Genomic DNA, 17,310 nt, shown 5'->3' with positions numbered 1-17,310 from the left:
GTATTCCTGAATGTTTGTACATGTTTGTACATCCCGTCAAAGACAAGAGCAATGTCAGAAACGAGGAAAGAGGAGACACTGTGTCACATTTGGACTGTCTAGGACGGTATGCTTGGTTTTCACAGCAATCAAAACCAAAGCAAGACCTATGTCTTTTCGGTTGAATCTGCACTGATTCTGCTGCATGGAGGGAAAAAATTTACCTTTTAGCTACTTCAAGCAATGACATTCATTTGCATTTTCACTCTCAGACAGATCCTTGGATTTGACTATGTATAAGCTGACCTAAATATGACGAAAAACCGTGTTTTATTTTTTTTTAATGCTCGTCAAAACTTAATTTCTCTCATGCTCCGTGGGTGGGGAGCCTCTCACGTGTAATGAACTAATTTACAGTAAGAAGACGAAGACAGAGTGCGTCAGCACTGATGATGCAGATAAATCCTATTGGACGATGAAGTCTCAGCTAACATCCAAGATGAAAACTGCAGCAGAGCTGTGCAGCATTGCTATTGTTTGATTGAAAAGATATTGATGACCTTTCCAGCTCTACAAAGTATTGATTGGATCTTGAAACCAATTTTAGCCCAGATTGGAGTCTAACAGTGCCCTTGTAATGTAATATGGAATGCATGTCCCTCATTTGTCATGCTAACCAGACTTATGAGTTAAATATAGAGTCTTCCGGTTTAGCAGAGCAGGGGTTTAAGGTCTATTTTTAGCATTCGGGGCAGCGCATGCAAGCTTTCTTTTGTCAAAGCAGATGATGACATTTCAGAAAATCTGAACTGTTTACTGCAGCATACAAAGAGCAACATGATCACAATGGATCCATCTAAAAAGAGCAGAATTGTCAGCACAACCATCTCTTAAAATACTTTCAGTCATAGAACATTACTATCCAATAATCAAAGGTAGGAAAGTGTAAAGATAATTGCCACATCTTACCAGAAATTGACAATATTTCAGTGTGTGTGAAATATCATAAGCTACCACTTATTGTTTCCAAGCAGTCCTTTTCAGTTGCAATGTTTCATACATCTGTATTGCGATGATTGTGAATTGATATATTCTGCAGCTGTATTACCAAATGTCTTTGGCCACAACTACAAAAAAAAAAAACAAAACAAAAAAAAACACACGACTTAAACTTTCTTGGGTCTTCTTTTTGAGAAAAATCTGTAAAGTCCGTGAGACCTGTATGGGTCTCTAAATTGATCATAAGATCAGAAGTTTTCCCTCTTCCTGTGTTTCCGTTAAAACCCAGGGAGACGAAAGCAGCGTTTTTAGATCGTCATGCTGTCAGGAAGGAGACATAGTGGGGAACCAATTCAAGACAACTCCTGGTGTGCTGGAGGGATGATGTAAGACGTCACTGGGGAGGAAGCGCGACAGGAGTGTTGTCAAGGTCAGTTGAAATATAGTAAATATGAGCTTGCATTACTGCAGAGTATACTATATTACATAGAACCACCTTTTTAAAAAACATCTGGGTTGAAAAATGAGGAATTAAAGATGGTAACAGTTTTCTTTAGCATTAGTTTGAAATGTTTCCCATTGCACGCCGTTCAACGTTAGTAACAGTGATGCATTGTTCATTTAGATTTGTGTTTTGGAGACGAAGTAATTAGGAAAAATCAGATTATGTCAGATCAGCACAAAGGATTATATTGCTGGGTCAAATCTCAAGCCGGTGCTCGGTAATCCATAACAGATTACATTTTAAAAGGAGCCAGTATCATGGGCAGACGGATCTGCGGCGGAGATTGTGAAGCAGTTTGGAGACGAGGGCCCTGTCAGCGGGACTGCGGGAGGAGATGATAAAAATCGGTTCTGACTGCGCTCAGTTCTCACATCCACCTCCCACCCAGCGTCTGCATCTTCCTCACCATTATGAGTGTAGAGGTGGGATTACAGCAAGGAGCAGAGCAGTGGGAGCGACGGGGAAATAAGATGTGAAAAGGAAGAAAAACAGATATCAAGACAATTTTTTTGTTTGTTTTTAAAGAACCTGCTCTTGTTGGTGGGTGGTGTTTTTGTGTATTAAAAGGAGCTTTACTTTTGTAGTTTGGCAAAAGAAAAATTTAAGAGTACTCCAGATCTTTAATATGTTGCAGGTACCGTTATAGTTGACTTGAATGGTCACTCACTTTCTTTTTTTTTTTTTTTTTTCTTCCATCAAAATGTCCCCACAGCTCTTTGAGCTGTCGTTTCTCAGCCACTAAATATGCACTTTAAATAAGATATCCTCGCAAATATTACAGGAAAGCATTTCTTTGTGGCTGTAATATTGCACATATTGATTTTGCTTTTTCAATTACGACTCACTACACTGCAGCTACGGCAGTATATTTTATAAAAGTTGAGCTTGACAGAAGCTTGCAAAATCGAGGAAACAGATTTAAAACATGCATTTTAAAACAAGTGCACTTTGGCCTAAGTGTTTTGTTTTTTTATGCACTGATGTAGACGAATTGTAACAGAATTTTAAAAACTTTTATTTCTTTTTTTTATCATGCTGCCCACCGAGATGAGGTGTGATTTTTTTTTTGAGCTGACTGTGGGACAGTAAAGCAGATATTTATCCTCACAGTGTCGCTGAGGTATCCATGGAAGTCCACGTGTGTTTTGTGGACGTGTAGATGGTTTACGGCTGTGTTTAACGAGGGATTTTGTGTTGGCAGTGCTGTGGAAATATGGAGTACTCAGGAAAATTTTAAGGGATGTCGGGTCCCTGTGAAGCCCTTGTGTTGCTGGGGAAACAGATTCAGAAAAGCGACGGACACTAGCTAGATGGATGAAACTGACAATTCACCGATCACAGAAAAGTTGCGCTTTCTGAGTGTCTCACTCCTAACTGTTTTCGTCATGTCTAACTTTGGTTCGTTGTGTTTTGAATATTGCATATCCTTTCAGTGGACAAGATCTTATTTGCAGTGTCACCAAACAGTTCTGATTATCTTATCCCCAGTGAAAAAGGGAGGAAATGAGGCTCCGTCGCCTGCCAGCTTGGAACTGTAGTCTGTAAGTAAATTAAGTTGATGTTTTTACCCCGAGGCTAAAATTAGGACGCGCATAACCACATGAAAAGTGTATTGTTGCTCTGGACTCACGATTACATAATTCTGCAGTATTCTGAACTCAATTTCTCAAATGACGCCGCCTCTAAAATGCATCAGGAGAAGTTAGAGTGGGCTGCATGCTTGACTGCATTTGTGAGCTTGTTCATGCATTCCCTGTACGTGTATGCAGTTATGTTCCTCTCTCTCTCTCCCTCTCTCTCTCTCTCTCTCTCTCTTTTTCATGATTCAAATGCAAGTTTGCAAAGATTGCGGGTAGTTTGGGACTTAATGTGGCTTTCACATTGGATTACAGTCACGTCAAACCGTCCCTCCAAGGATGACGCATACACCATCTCTGTCACACACAAAAATACAAATACATTCAAACACACCAGTGAAGTCGGTTGTACTCAGTTGCTTCAAGCTCAAATTTGGGAAAGCAGGACTTTGAATAATTTTCATCCTGGGAGCCGTTTTGCTCAGAGAATTATCTGCTTATTGAACTATCCAAGACACATTAGTGGAGCAGGATTCAAACTAAAGACAGCTGGCCAAAAGGGAGCCTGCAGCTGCCTGCCAGCAATAGGAAAGCTGGTGTAATTTAGGGTTAAGAATTCGGATGGGTCAGCCTGGGACAACATTCATAGGCTTTATTTCACAGTTCTCTGGTAAGACCTGGAGTCATAGGTCACAAAGGTCAGTGGTCACACGCAGCAGGAAAGAATGTTTTGTGGGTGGGGGAAGGGGACTGAGCTGCCTGCCAGCACCTGGTAAGATGCAGGGAGAGGAAAAGAGACCTTCTTCAAACCCTCTGACCCGGTCAGCATGTTGACTGTGTCGAAGAAAGTCTGACTTGGAAGAAAAAAAATAAAAGTACTTGGTTAATGTAAAACAAGAGAAAAAGATGGTTAGAAAAAATATCCTTTTAATATTCAACTTAATAACCATAGTCACCTGAATCACGTCGGTTGTTTCGATTGGATGTGTTGTGTGTGCATTGATTCAACCAAGTACACTCAAAACAGTCCTTCTCATAATCCATCATTTTGAGTCCAACTTGAAAACTTGAACAAGTGAAGTTTCCGTTGAACTTCTGTGTTGGTCGGAAAGAGAGGCTTCTGTTTGTCCGGATGTCTGCCTTTCTGCAAAACTGCATTTATTTGAATTACCTCTGACTGCAGAGACGGTGGTGTCTTGGTGTCTCTGCTCTTGTCTACAGACAACTGCTTGTTACCTGCTTAGGCTTCATGCAACGTCTGCTTGGCTGTTGACTCAATGCAAATCCAAATCCATTTACTGCAAATTCTACCCACCTGCCGTCTCTTGCCGCTTTACATTTAATTTCTGTCCTGGAATAAATTCATTTTTCTGTCAAATGATTTAGTGTGCTTTTTATTTTATTTTTTTTGCAGCCGTTTTCAACATAATACTGTAAAAATAATTTCTTTCACATGTGCTTCCTGTGTCCACGCGTCCGCGTAACTGAGAAATGTGCAACATAAATGTGATTTTTTTTTTATGTGCGCTCATGTGGCTTTATTTGCATATTCCATATTTATGCCGCAGCATGCAAATCAGATAGGCAGCATCCATCACATTTCTCTCTCACACGGGGAGAGGGCGAGCAGAAAGAGCCTGGAGACGGGTCGTCCCTGCAGCTGCACAGGACACCTGTCTCCTCTGCAGCTCTGTCGTCGGCGCTCTAAAGCCACACATGTACACGTCATCCAGAGCGCACAGTCTGACAGTCTGCTCAGCGGTAATTCCTTCTGTCTCATCGCCCCCCCCACTGATTACCAAGAACCTTCAACAAAGGTGAAACGGAGCATCATGGGGAGTTAAGGGGGACCGCATAGACTTTCGTTCAGTGAGAGTTCGTGTTGTACTTCAGGTCATTACTTTCACCAGTGTAGGATGCACGCTTTTGAGCGGCGGTGCCAAATAGTCGACTCGCAGTCACATGGTTTTGAGACTCCTCCCACTTCAATATACATCAAGCAGAGTCTTGATTCCCTCCCAGCAATTTGGCAATCTTTGAAGTGTTTTTTTTTTTTTTTGTTATTTTTCGTTAATTTAATGGAAAAAAAAACTTATATTGTTGAATATTACTATAATGACATTCCTTATGATTACAGGATCGATGGAGAATTCTCATAGTATAATGAACAGAGTCTTTATTGGTGGGTTTATTTTGAATTGGTGTCTTTCTGTTCCGCTATGAAAAAAGTTTTGCATGTTCATACAATTAGGATTGGGCTCCACAGTTTAGGCAGTGGTAGTCTACATGGCCATTGATGCTGAAGTTTGCATCTGATTCACATTCATATTTAAAACCACTGTAAAATCTTTGCGTATTTTTGTTGCAGGTTTTGCTCTTTCTCCTTGTGCTCCAGTACAAAGTGGTGTAAAATGATCCAAGCATTAACACCACTTCTTTTTCTCCTCTGCACCATATAATTACATTTCTTTCCATTAGACACCTCACTTACACATGCACACACACCACACCCTTGTCTCAAGGCAGTAAATGTCAGACTCATCACTTTAATTAGGCACCACTGATTTAAATATCCTTCATATCACACATGTAGTCTGCTGTAATAAAGAGCCCGAAGACAATAAACTTCCACTGCCTTTCACACACCTAAATGATTGTTTCTCACTTTCATGAAAGAGCCTCTTTTAATTAGACTGTTATATTAATTACATTTGTGTCACACTCGATTAGCTGTTCTCCGTGATTGTGCATCATAACATCCTTTCAATATCAGTTAGAGGATTTTTATTTTTTTTTTTAGGGAGCAATGTTTACTTTGCTTTTCCTCTTTGCACACTCTGTATGCATCCTCGGTCCAAAGGTCATTGGATAACAAAATCATTCCTGGGACTACATCATAATTGGCTTATTCATGAACTTCCTTAAATAGAGCCTTTTCGGAGCGCTGTCACTCAACCGCTTCCATTCACATTTCTCTCTCTATTTCCAACTCTCCTCTGAGCAAGGCGTTTTATTTATGGCTCAGCGTTTATGTGGAATAGATTCACTTTGATGATGCAAAGCTCCAGCGGAGACGACTTGCGATCTATTTCTGTGCAAAAGCACATGGGACTCACGTGCCGGGTAATAAAACGCCCTTGATGTGTGCCCTTTGTCTCGCAGCGAGAAAAAGCCGCACATGCATGCATAATAGGAGGGAAACTATTTTGAGATTACTTTTTTTTTCTGTTCTTTTGACTGTTACTCATTTGCCTGCTGGTGGAAAATAGATGTGAATCACTCACTGCAGCGAATCCAACTTCCATTCACTCTCGATGCTCCAAATTCTTTTGTCCTATTTTTTATTTATTTTTTTGTTCAGGCTAGTTAGTCTGCTCTTATTTACTCCCATGTTTTTATATGCGTTTCTTTTTTATTATTATTATTATTTCTGTCACATGTCCTTCAGTTTAGTCAAAAATAGAATGCACTTTGCTACTGAATATTGCGTAGTCTCTTGTTTGACGTAATTCGGCGTGGAGAACACCGAGTTTGAACAAACACCTGAACAGCCGCTGATAATACGGGGCAGGTGCGTCTCAGTAAATTAGAATGTCATTATAAAGTGTAATAATGTCTATAATTATTTGAGATAGTCACTATATGAGTCAGTTAGGAGTGATACACAATTTATGTATATATATTTTTTTATAACATCTGAATGCATTTTCTTTGTCTTTTAGTGATAAAAGCTTGCAGCAACATTTTCAAAATGCTCCAAAGTATTTGTTTGGATGCATTTTTATTTCCCTCATTAAAACGGAAATGGCAACAAATAAAACCGACCCCAGCAGAAACTGTGCAGAAAAGTTTTCTTCTCCAAACCCAAGTCTCAGTCGCGTTTCATCGACGTTAGATTTGCTTCACCGATGAAACCGAACTCAACTATAAAATCCAGAGCTTGATGCTCTGCATGACCCAGACCCTGCAATCCACGGCACTGCAATGTGGCAAGGGATTATCACTGTTGATGCTGAGTTTTGAGGGCAAGCTGGAGACCGAAGGTGCTGCCAGTAAGCCTCTTTAACCTTTATCAGACTGTGGATAGCATCTCAGATGAACTCGAAAGACAGAAAGAAAGAAGTGAGATGGGTGGGAGGGATAACAAGAGCGTTAAACGGAGTAAAAGAAAGCGGCACGCAATTTGTTGTAAAGCATGTCTCCCTCAAGGAATGAAAAGTGCACGCTTGACAATAAAGTAGAGATTGTGTGGGTAGTGAGTACAAAGTCGATGAATAGCCTCTTGTGTTTATTAAAAAAAAAAAAGCCAAGTCTTGTATAGCTTGTCCATTATGTTGAAATGTTTTCCCTTTGATTTTAACCCTTAGAACACTATCTGTATTTTGTTCCACTCCTGGCCGTTTAGTCTGGGCGGCTGTCAGTCTATCAGTCTGGTCTCCTTGTTTCGCCGCCCCTCTGCTTCTGCGTTGGGACTGATAAGAAAGTGGCTGCCCCGTTTCGGAGGGGAAACCATGGCAACGCATCAGCCACGTGTTGACATCACGGCGCGTTAAATATAACCGCTTCTCGTGCCACACAACTACTTGTTCCGTCGTTGATCCTCGCCTGGCTATAAATACATGCTTTCCTTCCCATAATTGCAGCTCTAACAGGCTTGTTTGCTTGGATGCGGGAATAGGAAATGTCTGGGAGAAGTGAGCGGGTGCACTTCCCTTCAAATCCATCTGCGTTTCAACGCTGCGAATGCATACGTTCGCGGCTCATCGGTTTTTCTCATTACAACCCAATTAAGGAGTTCAGTGGAGATCACAAACCTCTTTGAGATTATCTCATTAAGGACTTGCCTCAGAATGACCTCCCACATAACAGACTATAATGGTCCCGCAATGCAATTTGATGTTTTAACTTTTTGCTCTAATTAACAAAATGCATAACCAGCAGACTTCCTGTTGTAATTTAAAGAAATTGCTGGTCTCATTGGAGAATATGCAAAGTGAGATCACTGGGGGGTTTTAGGTTAAAAAAAAAAAAAAACAACAAAACTAAACAGCCAAGTAAAGAGAATAAACATGGGAAACGGAGGACCAGACATGTTCGGCAGTGTTCATAGACTTAAACTCTCAAAGTTTATTCTGGTTTTAAATTTTTTGTTCAACTTACAAATTTAAATGATCCCTCTAAAAAACAACAACAAATCTTTGAATACTTGTTGACATAGTGACTTCAAACACTCAAGACCCTTCCCCCCAAAGAAAAGTAACTTTAGTGCCTTGCCTCTTAAAAGAAAAAATATAAAATTCTTATTTTATGCAAGAGTAGAATTAAATCCACATTTCAAACACAATAAGAGAAATCTTGCACTTAAGACACTTAATGCACCTTTACCTCCTTTACAGTAGTTCATATGTCGGACTGGAATATGAACATCAACCTTTATAAAAAATGCTTTCGAAGCACTGAATGGGTATCTGGGCATCCTGTGATCACCTCTATTCTGAATTCAAACTTCCGAGTCGGCGCCATTTTTACCCTAACGCTTATATTTTAGACAAAGATTTTCGTCTGAATCTGTCTAAACTTTTCACTGTCACGACAAAACTGAAGCAAACGTAGCCTTCCATTAAAAGGCAACGACTGAATTACTAACGCGCTGAATCTCGTCTTAAAAGTAAAAGTTTTTTTTTTCCCTGAGCACAGCTGTCCTTAACTGTCGCCGGTGTTCATTTGGGAGGTTGCAAGAGGAAAGTCTTGCTTGTCGTGACTTGGTCTCTTAGCAGCCGCCTCATGTTCACAGCCCTGCGGGTCCCCATAGGCCAATAGGAGCATCCAATCAGAGACGGATGCCAAAAGGCTGCTGCCTTGCTTCCTCCAACCGGTAAATGGTCTCAGTCCGGGAAATGCGCTTGTGTGCATATATGGTCTGCAGGTGAATTTAATTTAATGATTAAAAAGCTCATGACAATGTAATTTACCTTGTTTGCCTTGTCTGGTGATGTGATCTCAACGGGCTAAACAAACCGCTGTGAATTATTGAACGGCAGTGCTTTGGACGGCAGCTGAAGGTTTGAAATACCTTTATCAGGACATGACGGAAATATTTTTAAACATTCATTTTATTTTTTAAGTTTAGAAGTTGACATCTGCTCACTTTTTCTTGGAATTAAAAGTAGAACAAGGTAATGGTTTCTCCTTATGTAGTTCTTGATATACACACTGAGTTAAACTGAATGCAAAATATGATCAAATTCAGTAGAGAGGAGTTACTTTCTGAACGGAGGAATTCTTTAATCTTTACATAAAAAAAGAATCAAATATAACATAAAACCTATGAGGCTTTAGATACGAAGGAAAAAAATACATAGCAACATCTTTCTAACAGAGGAAGCGAAAATGGTGACATCTTTCAACCATAAATAAGTGAGGAAATGATGAAAACCCAAATGAAAGCCAAACCCAAACACCCGAGGATCACAGCAGATATGTCACTGTATGCTTTATTCGTTTGATATATTTGGCTCATTCTTTTAAATCATTTTCCATCATAGCAAAAGGGCGGAGGGAGGAATGTAAACACTGATGTAAGTGGAATAAATTACAAGACAGAACAGAACACAGAAATAAGTGGCAAGAAAAACAGAACTCGATTTGTCGCCAGTCATTTGATGATTTATTGAGTACAAAAGGGGAAGTTAGTTCAGAACGCTTTTGTTTTCATGTAATACACTTAATAATAAATGGCAAACTGATTTTTTTAAATTTTTTTTGTATTTACTCAGGTTATCGTTCACAATAAAAGTTATTTGATATGAGGCATTGGAGTGTGGCAAAAAAGCAAAAGAATCTGTTGAGGGTTAATACTTTTTCACAGCAATCCTACTTTATCGCGCCTCAATTGAGTTGATGAGCCTTTGAGTGGAACAAGTAATATGACATTAACGTCGTATCAATAGGGTCCTCCTTTAATGTGCCCTGGGAAAGAATCGCTACAAAGTCGTCATCTTTCAACAGCTTCAGAACATGGTAAAACCGTCTCACTAATATCATGTTAACCTTTTCATTTGAAGCCTGTGGACATGGCATCATGCCATCCCAAAAGGTTACAGTCCTGATTCCCAGGAACTTTGATGTTCACATGAAAAGACAGTGGTTAAGATTTGCTATAGACGGACGGATTGAGAGATACGGTGTTTTTAAGATAAGTTGAGATTTTATCAATTAAGCTCCGAACGTATTTACTTTTTGATATTCCGTTAAACCCCTATGATATTATAGCATATCTTACTTGCAGTTATTAAACGGGTTATACAAGGTCATATTTCATGCTGTTGCTAACATAATTTGACCTCCTGACAAGCTTTGTAGTTTTCTGGATGTGTCTAGATTCCAAGGAACGAATTTCACAACTAAAACATCATATATACCCCAAAAGCTCCATATTTATGAACAATATTAAATGCTGAACATTTGTCGAGGTAATGACTCTCTGTGTGCTCAATTGAAAAATCTGTCACTGCCTCTGAGAATTAATTCTGATTAATTTAACAATTGACCATAATTTGATGACATATTAGTGATTGCTCTGAGAGATCGGGTGCCAGTTTGCTATTGCTTATCTGTAGAAGTCGTTCTATTTCCCTACTTTGACTAAGCAAATCAATTGTCAACGTTCAAATTGCGGTTTTTTTATGAAATTGTGGAATCTTTTGATGCCCATCAACTGGGATAAGTCCTATTTTCCATCATCTTGATAGTCTCTATCTTTTCTGGGCGTTAGCATTGTAATCATTTGTACGGGTTCTGAAATATTGCATGCAAACAGTCCTCTGTGATTGTGATACTGCATTATTTGAGTTGCTACAAAGTACAAATATTCCCCAGACTGGAGAGCATGAAGTGTATGTGACATTTCTTAAAACCTAATATAGCTGCTAGATGATTTTTTAAAAATTATTATTATTGACCTAATAGACTTGTGGGGTAGTACTAATTTATCTCATTCACAAACGTTTTGCTTTTTTGTTCAGGCAATCTATAGGAAAGAATTTAGAAATGCTCTTTTGAAAAGTGCTACTCATTGGTATGTATAGGACACTGTTTTAGAGTCAAAGCAAAAATATGATAGAAATGTTTTTTTTAGAAGGTAGGATTGAAGATAACCTCCATTGCATTAAAATGTAATGGAGCGCAGTCCTTAGACAGAATCCTGGACACATCCTGTTTTTCTGCAGGCCCGTGCAATCTGGTCTCATGGCTGAGAGGGATAATTGGTTGTGTCACTGACAACAGCAGGGGCTTCACCTACCCAGCTTTCACTTAAGCTGCATTGCCTGTAAATTGCATAGTGAAATTGCCTTTTGGGGAAGTCTCCTCTGTTATGCAGCACCGTCTAAAACCCAAATTCATTCTTTCCTGATCCGAGGCGGATAGATTCCATTGTGGGCTCCTGGTGATCACTTGAATAAATATGAGGCACGGTTATGTTTGAATGCAATCTCAATGTTAATTCGTGGAGCTTTTCACTGATCCAGTTGGTGTATATTTACAGTTTTCCCAATTTGAATATCAGATATTTGCATGAAAATGCTTAGAAAATCAGAAGACGATGAAACTGTGTCTGCGTAGCTCCGTCCTTAGTGGCGTTAAAACCCCCTGTGATCTCCAAGTTGCAGCCACCCTCTTTTACATGTAATTTCCAGATTGTCTGCTGTTCCTCCTAAATGCTTATCAGGCTTTAATGAGTAATTCAGAGACCCGTATGCCCCGGTTTAAGCCTCTCTCCATTACTTAGAACATACTGGACAGTAGTTATTAAGAGTTTAGGAGAATGGAAATCAGGGAGTGATGATGATGAGCTGAAGAACTGGTGAAATGAAGGGAAAGGGCAGGGGTGTATTTTATCCAAATAGTAAATCTAAATGTGGTTTATTGTAACCAGTAGTGTCAGTATAATACTATGTACTTTTAAATTTGAGTGTAAAATAAAACCAGTATTTTTAGGAACGATACCCCACTGTTGTCCAAGGTAAAGATGGCAGCTCTTTTATTTGCAGCAGATCCTGTGAGCTGCAAAGCTTTGGGTCTGATGGAAGCACTTTCCCACAGTCAATAATGACCTAGTACTGTATGGAGCCAGGGCAGAAAACAGCTATTGCTTCTCCACTTAATGTAAGGTTTTACATTGAAATTATGGACTTGTCTATTTGTCAAACACAGGGTTGACGACTCTACGGCTGTTTTTTTTTTCCATCATCAGTGTTTTTTTCCAAAGAAGTTGGGAATTCTGAAAGTTTTTAGAAGCTCTAATGTTTCTGTGTCACAATAAGGGAACAGTCCATTTCTCAATCTGACTGGAACTACAGTCATTTAGCATAAATGATTTATAGCAAATCTCCATCCTGCAAAGTTGATCTGGCGTCTCATGTAGAGTCTGGGAATGAGATATGAAGGGCATCGCATACAATAGAAGACATTATGAGGCCCCCAACTTTCCTCTTTTGTTGATGTTTCTGTTATTGTTCTTATTTAACAAAGAGCAAAGAAAATCCACTCTTCCTGCTAACTGCTGGTGTGGTGTGATTTTTAAAAAATATTTTAATTTTTTTCCACATTTTGTCAGCTAACCAAATACTCAAACTTTTTTGAAATTTTATGTTATAGATCAATACAAAGTAATGCATGACAGTAATGTGGGATTAAAGCGATATATCCATCTGTTGTGTTTATCTGATTGCTCCTCGTTTGTGTCAGATGGGGTCTGGTGCCAGCGGTCTTTCAAATTGTAAATGCTTTTCAATATGTTTTGCAACTAAAAACAACAAAGTGGCATTTATAGTTATTTCCTCACTTTATTTAATATTTTGTAAAGCCACCTTTACGTTCCAAATAGAGCTGCATGTCTTTTGGGATGTATCTCCATGGAGATTGTTTCCCATTTCTTTTCTGCAGAAAATCCCACACTCAGTCAAACTGGACAGAGAGCAATGGTTAAACATCAATTTTTAAGTCTAGGCAAAAAGCATCAATTATTTTTGAGCCAATCTACACTCGCAATGAAATGACACACGCAATGGCTTCACACCTTTCGATTTTTGTTTACAAAAAAAAAAAGTTGTGGGAAAATGATACATTTTTCCAAACGTATTAAAATATGTGCACGTTTGTTGGTCTCTGAGGAAAAACATCCTGATAAGTTCAGCATATTTGGGTTTGTCATTGTAATGTGAAACGTTGGGCTTCTTTTGGAAAGGACTTTGACTATATATACACCTTTTGTTTTAGCAAGCTGAACTCTCCTGGCTACTGTAGCACTCTGCATTTGCACTGATGAGACACTCAAAATGCAGCCACAGATTAGACAGCCAGGAATCACTCTAAATGTTTTTAGAAAGTAAAGTTGTCAGAAGAAAAGTATGAGAAAAATCCTCTTGCACACCTGCTGCAAACTTGAAGAACAACAAACCCCCACCATATTTGTTACTTTCAAAGTTTCAGTTGATTTGTAATTGATAGCAGGAGGTGGACAGGCTTGCGGAGGTGATTTAAGTCCTCATTTCCTCCAGTAGATTTATTGGTGGATGGAAAAAGAAATGTAGCAAGTATAAAGGAATGACCTCCATCTGGGATTATATGTAATTGAAAATGTCCAACTGAAAACCACTGTTGGCTAAATGGCATAATGACTTCAACTCAGTGGCAAAGGGCATTTGCTTGTATTTTCGAGTGGGTAATGTCGGAGGGGAGGGAAAGTAAGAGCAGGAGCGCTCTTGTTCTCCCTCTGAGGGGATTTCTCCTCGTTACTCCTGCAGCTGCTCCGCTCGCCGACTGAGTGAGTGGCCCTCTCTTCTGGCGCAGCCCTTCATCTCCCCGAGGTCACATGATTCTTTTAAAACCCAACCTTAGACCCTTCAACAACTTGTCATCTGGGGTTACCATGGTGACATATGTCATCAGGACCAGTGTGGCGTGTTGGAGGTTTATTTTTAACCGCCAGCTTAGCGGGCTGGAATGAGGAACGAGGCGAAGCTGTCAGGAGGTTTGGGGCGGCGGGGGGGAGTTCTGGGGACGTTTAGGGGCTTCCAGTGGGGCTTCCCAGCTTGTAGTGAGATCATGCCAAGGGTGTCCTTGTAGGAATGTGAATCATCTATCTACGTGATCTGTTAATACAACATTATGTCACACTGGAACCTGGAAAGTCAGTTAACAAGTAATCCCGACAACTGGAGAAGGGGGAATTCAAAAGGCTCCGAGCGGCAGCCCAGGATAATTCGCGGGGGGCTTTTTCCACTTCCTTTGACACCGAATCCTAAACATCAGCACCTGTTTTTCCCGAGACTCTTTTCAGAGGAGCAGGTTTTTGCATCTATCCGCGTATTAATGTTCTTGTTTGTCGAAGCTGCTCGTTTTCGGAACTTTTAGGTCCTAGTTACTGAAATAGTTTCCACGCGTTGTGGTTTTCCAGCACCCGCCCTGTTCAGGAAACCATGTGAAGAAATGAGCCTAATTAAGATTCTCCACTGTGTCACTAAAGCCACCCGGATATTTATGATTTACTCCTGTTATGCTGTGTGTATGTGCCTTTCCAGTGGAAGCTTCTTGTTTTTTTTCTGTTCATATGTCTTGTGGTCAAAGCTGGGAGTACGAGTAAAACCTCGCTATCTTGTCAGGGGTGTGTTTATGACTTCATGTACTCTGAGATCTACAGATAACTGAAAGAATTCAACGTAGTACTTCCAACTCCAACTCTTTTTATCACAATTAATTCATCTTTTTGACGAGCTAATAGGCCTGAGTGAGTTGTGAGGGGAATTCAGATCCTATTAATAGGGTCAAGGAGTCCCTCCATTGCATCACATCAGTGAACTCGTATAGCAATCCAGATGGTCACTTTAGCACAGTGCCGACATTACCAGCTTAACATTGCAAGTTGCAAGTCTACATTCAGTGTTCATCTTAGTGCCGTCAAAAAAATATTTGCCATTTATACTTTTCTGCTGTTTTCATATTGATGAACAACCACAGTTTTTGTTATGTGATCTTGAGAGGTTACACCAAAACCTCAAGTCAGAAATCACCAAACTAGAACATTAACATGAAGTTCACAAAAAAAGCTATTCGAAAAAGAAGTATCATGCTTCAATCTAATGAAACTCAAAACTGACTACTAAGTCTGGAATACCACCACAGAGAGAGTCAGTATCCTCAAATGGATGATAAAATACCGCCCAACTGGAGGATGTAAAGGGAGAATGAGCTCAGAACCTTGTGGAATAACATATCTAAGTTTGGGGAAGGTGAATTACACAGAACCTGAAGATGGACAAACCGAAGCCGGTCAGTTAGACATGATTTAAACCACTGGAAAGCAGCGACCTTGATCCCAAATAGGTGTCCCAATCCTTATAATAAGAAGCTGTGTCTGTGGGTGTCAGATGCAGCTCAGAAGCCCAAAGATGAGCACAAACACCATTGTGCGAAGCAACAAGTAGATCCATTGTGTCCCTAATTAACGCATAGAATCGCTGCCTGTCTCTCGAATACATTTCGACTTGCACCGTCAGCCCAGTTTTGCGAATAATTATGCAAAGTAGTCAACTTAAGAAAACACTCTGTAATGGGTTTGCACAATAGATTGAAGTATTTGTTGTTTTTTTTCCCAGACTCATTCTGTTACTTGATCTCTGAACCCTTACCACAAAACCTCTGTTTTTGACTAACTAGTTGAGCAACCACACGCAGCTAAAACCAGATTTTGGAAGAGATTGTGAAATATGAATTATCTATGTCTGTTTTTTTTTATGAAGCTATGTGAGACTAATTTAGTAGTTGAAATCCTAATTTGAAATTGCATTTAAAAGCTTAAAAGTAAGAAACGAAGCACGAAGATGGCCAACAATTTAACAGTTAACAAAGTTAAGAGTGACCATTCTCTCAACAATTGTCATCACTATGCTTTATGCTGGTGAACTATGCAGCTGTTGTGTAAAACATGACGGCAGGGAATGGAAGCAGCTGGGAATCTCAATGTTCACTTTAGTGAAGTTAGGTTTACTTTACTTTTTTATCATCGACACTTGATTGTGCTAGAAAGAATAAATAATTCGACTTGAAATTTTATTTTTTTTTGTAAAGAAAACATAGCCTTTACACGCAATGTTACTAAACATGGCTGGCATTGTATTCTGCATTTCATTTTATCCTTTGTTCTGTACAGATTCAGCGGCCGTGACCCGTCAGTTACAACAACGAAGAACAAAAAGATGGAAAGTGAGCCGTAGGGAGAGTGGCACTTTAACTCTGCTGATGCAGAGATTTTTGTGAAGCGTTCCTTTGTGCCCTGGGGATGTGTGTGATTTTAGTTTAATAGCGGCAGGCTTCCACAAAAGAAACATGCAGCAAAAGGCCATAACAAAAATAAAATAAAAACAAAGTTTTATCCTGCCGTGGGTTTCAGGAGCATCCCCCGTACTAAAACTGGACGAAAATGCTCTTATTTCAGTTATCTCCCTCTCTTGCTCATGTAATGGTCCGGTCCATGCTTACTGATGTCGACTATGTTGATGTCAGAGCAAAAAGCTCAAAGCGGCTTTGGTGGCACGCTGAGGGTAGGGTGTTGGGGTGGGGGCGGGGGGAGCGATCAGTTGAAGGTATGACATAAAAAGAGAACAAGAAATACAAACACTTTCACATGGCAACACAATGAGCGGAGTCAGTGAAGCATACAAACGCTCGCACATCTTGCGCTGCAGTTTGTCTTCGGCATATCATCCTGCAGATGAGGATTAAGACACCGCCGCAGCATGGTGCCAGTGCCAGAAACAAATAGCCTCCAAGCAGAAGTCCTGATCAGATCAGCAGAATGAGGCTCCTGAGATGTTGACAGGAGGTTCTGTGGTATGAACCCGACAGGAAGTGCCCATGATGTAACGGTCACGCATGCCACGGCGCGCGGCCTTTCGCAGAGCAACACAGCCACTGAACTGCCGGGCGGACGTTTGTCCTTGAGCGCCGGGGCTGCTGCCCACATATTGGCCGAATAAACATTTGTGAAGGGATTTCAGAGATTTGAGTAAATAACTGAGGTGCCTGACTATTGGGTGGAGTGGTGTTTTACTCCCATCACATTATTGGTCCGAAATGCATGTTTGGAAGGATTTAAAGGAGCTTGAGCTATTGGATGAAATGATTTTTGAGAGCTCTGCTCCCCGGCAGTATTAGCACACGGCTTCCTAAGAGGGAAGTTCAAGTACTGAC

General features: G+C 40.1%; 1 protein-coding gene across 2 annotated transcripts in view; it reads left to right on the top strand.

The window, feature by feature from the left end:
* Nucleotides 1-1,269: 1,269 nt before the first annotated feature.
* atp2b1a (ATPase plasma membrane Ca2+ transporting 1a) overlaps nucleotides 1,270-17,310 on the top strand; it is a 103,185-nt gene continuing 87,144 nt past the window's right edge. The window contains exon 1 of one of the 2 annotated variants that reach the window (XM_088003479.1): nucleotides 1,270-1,408. The gene's annotated coding sequence lies outside the window, so the exon portion shown is untranslated. The remainder of the gene's footprint in view (nucleotides 1,409-17,310) is intronic. The other variant, XM_088003476.1, reaches the window with a different exon arrangement.

The sequence above is a fragment of the Poecilia mexicana genome, unplaced genomic scaffold (genome assembly GCF_051168715.1).
Source record: "Poecilia mexicana isolate PSO_F unplaced genomic scaffold, ASM5116871v1 scaffold_23, whole genome shotgun sequence".
NCBI classification, from domain to species: Eukaryota; Metazoa; Chordata; class Actinopteri; order Cyprinodontiformes; family Poeciliidae; genus Poecilia; species Poecilia mexicana.
The sequence above is the reverse complement of the archived record's forward strand: the minus strand, read 5'-3'. Positions and strand labels throughout refer to the sequence as shown.